Below are 7,386 nucleotides of genomic sequence, written 5' to 3'. Positions count from 1 at the left end.
TCGCACCTTTGGACTTGCTCTGGGCTCCATTTGCTTTTCTTTAGAACTTTGCCCTTTGAATTTCTTGGAGCCTTGAAGCCTTCCATTAGAGCAAACCATTGCTCTATCTCCATCATAAGAAAATTTTCGATTCTTGATTTCCAAGAATCGAAACTCGTAGAAGTGTATGGTGGAGCCACCCTTGTGTCAAATCCAAGCCCATCTTGGAATTGCATCTTGAAGTTGAGCTTGATAAAGTCTTGAACTTGAAGAATTTGCTCCAACTTCTTCACCCTCTAGCTTTTCTTGATATGCTTGACCCTTCCGGCGATGATTCCGGTGAAGAGCGGCCTTGCTCTAATACCACTTGTTAGGACCAAAAGTAGCTAGAGGGGGGGGGGTGAATAGCTCGTCGCGTGCTCGTTGCTCGGTGTTGCTTGTTTCTTTAAGAATGCGCAGCGGAAAATACATAAACAAACACAAACACGCTAACACTAGGAGTTTACTTGGTATCCACCTCCAACGGAGATGACTAATCCAAGGATCCACACCACGCACGCACCCTCCACTATGAAAACACTCCTTTTCGGTAACTACCGAGGGCGGAGAAGCCCTACAAGACTCTCAGTACAAGAAGAAGAAAGGGTAGTAAAGAATAAGCAAAAGCTTACAAGAAATGCAGTAAAAACCCTAGCTTCTTCTTCTTCTCGTTGCAACTCGCCTCTTGACTTGGATGAACCTCCAAGAACCTTCAAGAACTGGCGGTGAGGAGCTTAGAGAGTGCTGGGGAGGAGCTGTGTTGAATCTGGAATGAATCGGTGAAGTTCTGCTGAAGAAATCGCACGCCAACAGCTATAAACAACGCCAACGGTCGAATCCCAATCGATTGGATTGCTCCCAATCGATTGGGGAGGCTTTGGATCGATCCACGGATCGATCCAGAGCGCCTCTGTGCTCTGGAAAAACTTCTGGATCGATCCACGGATCGATCCAGCACTTATCGCGCGAAGCAGCAGCGTCCCAATCGATCCACTGATCGATTGGGACCTCTGGATCGATCCACGGATCGATCCAGAGAGGTTCTGTTCGTGGGGACTCACCGGATCGATCCACGGATCGATCCAGATCTTCTGGATCGATCCACTGATCGATCCAAACCTGCTGGATCAATCCACGGATCAATCCAAACCTGCTGGATCAATCCACGGATCAATCCAAACCTGCTGGATCAATCCACGGATCAATCCAAACCTGCTGGATCAATCCACGGATCAATCCACGGATCAATCCAAACCTTGGATTTTGCCCAAAACCAAGCCCAAAGCCCCCTAAACCAACATCTAGTCAACCATGACTTGTTGGTACATAAGACCTAGCATCCGGTCACCCTTGGCCAGCTAGGACTCTCTCACCAAGTGTCTGGTCAATCCCTTTGACCCACTTGGACTTTTCTCTTCTTGCCAAGTATCCGGTCACTCCCTAAGACCTACTTGGACTTTTCTTCCTCGTGCCAAGTATCCGGTCAATCCCTTTGACCTACTTGGACTCTCACCAGATGTCTGGTCAACCTTGACCCATCTAGATTTCTCTTGCCTGGCTTCACTCACCAGGACTTTCCCAATTGCCTAGATTCACTCACTAGGTCTTTCACCTGGCTTCACTCACCAGGATTTTTCTCCTACCTAGCTTCACTCACTAGGACTTCCCAATTGCCTAGCTTCACTCACTAGGTCTTTCACCTGGCTTCACTTACCAAGATTTTCCTCCTGCCTAACATCCCAGTTAGGACTTCCCAGTCAAGTATCCGGTCATCCTTGACCTACTTGACTCTTCTTCAATCAATATCTTATTGTCAAACATCTAAACCCAAACCAAGACTCAGCTTGGTCAACCAGGTCAACCTTGACCTGAGGGATGTTGCACCAACAGGAGCAACCACCACCGACTAGACAAAACCTTTTATAGAAAGCTAATATTTAATTTCCTAAAATAACTTTAGGTTAACCGAAAAGAACAATCAAATCACAAGGAAAAGAAAAAACAAAAGAACACAACATCGAAAAACATATTCGAAATTCTAGAATCATAAGCCTCTTGTATTTGGTATTTTTCCAAAAATAACTAGTATGATGCGGAAAGAAAAATTACTAGTTATACCTTTTAGAAAGACCTCTTGATCTTCTACCGTATTCCTCTTCTAACCTTGGACGTTGTGTGGGCAACGATCTTCCGAGATGAGAAACCACCAACCACCTTCTTCTCCTCCTAGCTAGGTTCGGCCACAAAGAAGCTTTACCAAGGATGAAGAACAAAACACCAATCAAGCTCCAAGAGACGCAAGCTTTCTCTCCTTCTTCTTCTTCTTCTCCAAGTAGTATCCGGCCTCCACAAGAGCTCCAAGCAATAGAGAGTTTCGGCCACCACAAAGAGGAAGAGGAGAAGAGATGATGGCCGGCCACAACTCCAAGGAAAAGAGGGAGAGAAAATAATAGAGGTTGTGTCTTTTGAAGGTACCCTCACCCCTTCTTTTATATTCCTTGGTCTAGGCAAATTAGGAAATTTAATTACAATAATATTTCCTCAATTTCCTTGACATGATTTAATTGAGAAAAATAAAATAAAATTTCCCCAAATGAAATCTTATGGCCGGCCACATCAATGAAAACAAATTGGACAAGTTTCAATCAACAATTAAAACTTCCTAATTTGTTTCTGGAAATTTTTAAAAATAAAATTTTTCTCCAAAATCTCTTCATGGTTGATAAAAAAGGAAATTTCTATAATTTTAATTTTACAACATGTGAATAATTTTTAAAGAGAAAATAAAATATCTCACCAATTTACAAATAAGGAAAGAGATCTAATCTCTTTCTTTAATCTTTTGTAGATCTTTTACAAGAGAGATATTTTAATTTTAATTCTCTTTAATAAATTATATCTTCCACATAATAAAAATTAAAATTAAATTTCTTTTTTAATTTAATTTGGCCGGCCCCCACTAGCTTGGGTTCAAGCTAGGGCCGGCCACCCAATCTTATACCTAGGCCAGCCCTAGCTTGGTTCCCAAGCTAGCTTGGTCGGCCCCCTATTGGTGGGTATAGAAGGTGGGTATAGGTGGGTATAGAACTCTATAAATAAGAGACTATGATAGGGACCGAGAGGAGGAATTGGTTTTGGTCTCCCGATAAAATTAAGCATCCCGTGTTCGCCCCGAACACACAACTTAATTTTATCAATAATAATTCATTCTACAAGAGAACTATTATTGAACTACCGCACCAATCCCAAATTACATTTTTGGGCTCCTTCTTATTATGAGTGTGTTAGTCTCCCTGTGTTTAAGATATCGAATGTCCACTAATTAAGTGAGTTACTGACAACTCATTTAATTAATATCTTAGTCCAAGAGTAGTACCACTCAACTTTATCGTCATGTCGAACTAAGTCCACCTGCAGGGTTTAACATGACAATCCTTATGAGCTCCTCTTGAGGACATTATCAACCTAGTATCTCTAGGACATAGTTTCCTTCTATAATCAACAACGCACACTATAAGTGATACTATTTCCCAATTTATCGGGCTTATTGATTCATCGAACTAAATCTCACCCATTGATAAATTAAAGAAATAAATATCAAATATATGTGCTTGTTATTATATTAGGATTAAGAGCATACACTTCCATAATAACCGAGGTCTTTGTTTCTTTATAAAGTCAGTATAAAAGAAACGACCTCAAATGGTCCTACTCAATACACTCTGAGTGTACTAGTGTAATTATACAGTCAAGATAAACTGATACCTAATTACACTACGACCTTCTAATGATTTGTTCCTTTCCATTTTGGTCGTGAGCTACTGTTTATAATTTATAAGGTACTGATAACATCATCTTCTATATGTGACACCACATACTATGTTATCTACAATATAAATTAATTGAACAACTACAAACAAATGTAGACAATTTGACCAAATGTGATTCTTTATATAACATAAATGTTTACAAAAGCTTAGGCTTTCAGTATACACTCCAACAATTTGATTGTTTCTTTTAGTTAACCTAGAGTTATATAAGGAAATTAAATATTAACTTTCCTTAAAAGGCTTTGTCTAGTCGGTGGTGGTTGCTCCCATATCCAAGAAGGCAAGTGCCTCGCCATGCAGTACTGGAAGTCAATTTTGGAAACTAATATTTAATTGAATTTATAACCTAGGTGATTTGGATCAAACGTGTTAAGTTCCGCAGGAGATCCAAATCTAAACCTAAAAGAACATATAAGTTAAACTTGGAATCAAACGTGTTAAGTTCCGCAGGAGATATAAGTTTAACTTAAAAGAACACATGGTAGCTTGGAAAGGTTTAGATCACGTACAAAATTTTTGTACAGTGGAGCCATTGGGTTTTTCGAGTAGCAACCAACAATTGGTATCAAAGCTAGGGTTTTGCCTATGTGTATTTGGTATTAGTTTAATTATGCACATGTCATACATAATTTAGGCAGGTTAATAGTAGGATGTGCTAACTTTGTGGATGCAGGATCCCACTATTATGGCTTATAGTTATTATGTGTGTGATTGGACCCTTGGACATGTCAAGGGCATTTATTATATGTGCATGATTGTATTATAAAATACAACAGGAGCTGTATTTAGTTTTATTAGGATTTTATTTTTTGATCTAGATACATGTACATTCCTTTTATGGAATATAGGATCGGTGGATGTAAATTTTATTTTATGTTCAGTCTAGTTTACATGTACATTCCTTCGAGGAATATAGGATCGAAAAATGTAAAATTCTATTTATGTCGCGGATCGAATCTTGCAAGGCGTGGAACCTTTTGAGGATCAGAGTGGTGCAGCAGAATAAGGAGCAAGATCGATGCGATAAATAGACCCGGTGGCGGTGGCCAAAGATGGCAGCAGCTAGGGATGACGACACACGGAGGACAACAATAGATAAAAGCCATAATAGTTGAAAATTAGTTTTTCTATTTATTGCTTTTGTATTGTGCTGTGTGTGAATGTTAGTGTACATGTTTAGTAGGCTAGCATCATCAAAATTCCTCATTTTAAATAACTAAGTGGGAGAGGAATTTATTTTAGTAAATTCCACGGTCTCCATTACTGGTTTGTAAGTGATGCAAACAAAATTGCGCGTTGGCTCTGAGTGCCTTCCTTCATATCGGATGAGTTTGTTTGCGGATCACTAGACCAAACTTCCATTTCGGATGACTATAGGAAATTAATTAAGAGCGTGTGATCTTCCCCATCGGAAGGGACACAATCTTATTAATGGACTTAGTGTCAAGTAATGGTATACACTTAGGCACGTCTAATAGTATCCTCCCCATCGGAGTCACTGCTATTATTTGTGTGACCGAAGGAAACCAACTATTAATTTTATTTGTTAAAAAGTTAAGTTGACAAGATAATAAAATTAATGGGATATACCCTCCTTTTACAAATGTTGAATTTGTATACGCCCACACTATCGTGGCATACAAAATTCACGGTGTTTTAAGGTGTTGGTTAATTTAAAATAGTATTGTTTGAGGAATCAATATTATTCTAAATTTAGAGTTCTGACCAAAATTTATTTTGTGATTCTTAGGATGACTTTCAACCCACTGGCCATTATTCTAAAAGAAAACAGACTTACTGGTCCCAACTATATAGATTGGAAAAGAAACCTAGATATTATTTTAACTGCTGAGGGCTATAAGTTTGTATTGTCAGAGGAATGCCCAGAAACACCTAGCAATGATTCTACCCCAGAGGAGATTCAGCATCATAGTAAATGGGTAAAAGCTGATGAGATGACGCGGTGTTACATCTTGGCTTCGATGTCAAATGTATTGCAACATCAGCATCTGGACTTACCAACAGCCTATGATGTAATGAACAATCTCAAGGAACTCTTCGGACATCAGAATCGGACTGCTAGGCAAGAGGCAATGAGAAAACTGATGACAGCCACCATGACTGAGGGGACTTCCGTGAGGGATCATATTCTCAAGATGATGGCTTACTTAAATGAAATACAAGTTCTTGGAGGGGAAATTGATGGGGAAACCTAGGTCGATATCATCCTCCAAATGCTGCCCAGAAGTTTTGAGCATTTTCACCTGAACTATAATGTAACGCCCGCCCTCCCTGCTAACCCTAAGGGACGGGGCTACGATACTCTACGTACGTACTACAGCGGAAGACTTAAAATTTATTTTTCTTAACTTAATTAAAACCGAACTACACTAACATGGTTTCATAACATGATAACGAAATAAATAAAAACTTAGTATCAAGTCACTCATATTGTATTACATTTCACAAAACCAAAGCATAGTTCTTAAAGGTTTTAAAGCAGGTTCTTAATTAGTTGTCTAGCCACCGCCACACACATCTTTGTTGCCCCTCCTGTTGCTCCTTTAACTCATCCAGCTTTTTCCTTTATCTGTGGTACAAGGAAAGTAAGCTATGAGCACTCATGGCTCAGTAAGTTCCTTTCCTACTCACTAAAGCCAACAATCAGCACATAATCAAGAATGTATCAACAAGTCATAATCTCAGCTAATCATGGCATAACATAGCATTCTATTCAAGCTTATCATGCATCATAATATAATCACAACTAGTCATGGCATATCAAACATCATCATGGCCGAAACATATACATAGTGCATTGCATAAAACATAGCTAGACATAGCATAACAAACAAGTATCATGGTATATCAAAGCATGGCCGAAACATGTATATCAAAGCATCAACATATCCATGGCCGAAACATGTCTATAAGGTATAGCATGAACATAACATAAACATACCTTATCATGGCATATCATAATCAAGAGCATAGCATGAAACATAGCATAATCAAAAGGTGTATGCAATATGATTTTGGAAAACATGTATCCGAAAAACATGTGTATGTCTCATGATCTTTAAAACCATTCTCTTTTATATGTATATATACTTGAAAATAATCTCAACATAAGGGGGATCCCGGCTATGTACCACTTACATATTGCGCGCAACCTTGTAGGTCCAAGGTAGCAAGTCTTGAACCCTACGAGGCAAAGATACTAGGCCCTTAGTCCTAGGGGCACTTAGGAGCCCATCCTTAACGAGGTCCTTAGTCCCCGGGGCGCTTATGGAGCCCACCCTTGGTACAAGCCACTCACACATAAAGTAAAGTACATGTCATACATATCATGTATCATAAAAGCATGCATCACTTAGGCACACATCATAAAAGTATGCATCACTTAGGCATACATCATGTCATAAAAGTATGCATCACTTAGGCATACATCATATCATAAAGGTATGCATCACTTAGGCATACATCATGTCATAAAGGTATGCATCACTTAGGCATACATCATATCATAAAGGTACGC

Source organism: Zingiber officinale, chromosome 3A, assembly GCF_018446385.1.
Source record: "Zingiber officinale cultivar Zhangliang chromosome 3A, Zo_v1.1, whole genome shotgun sequence".
NCBI classification, from domain to species: domain Eukaryota; kingdom Viridiplantae; phylum Streptophyta; class Magnoliopsida; order Zingiberales; family Zingiberaceae; genus Zingiber; species Zingiber officinale.
This window is presented reverse-complemented; position numbering follows the sequence as displayed.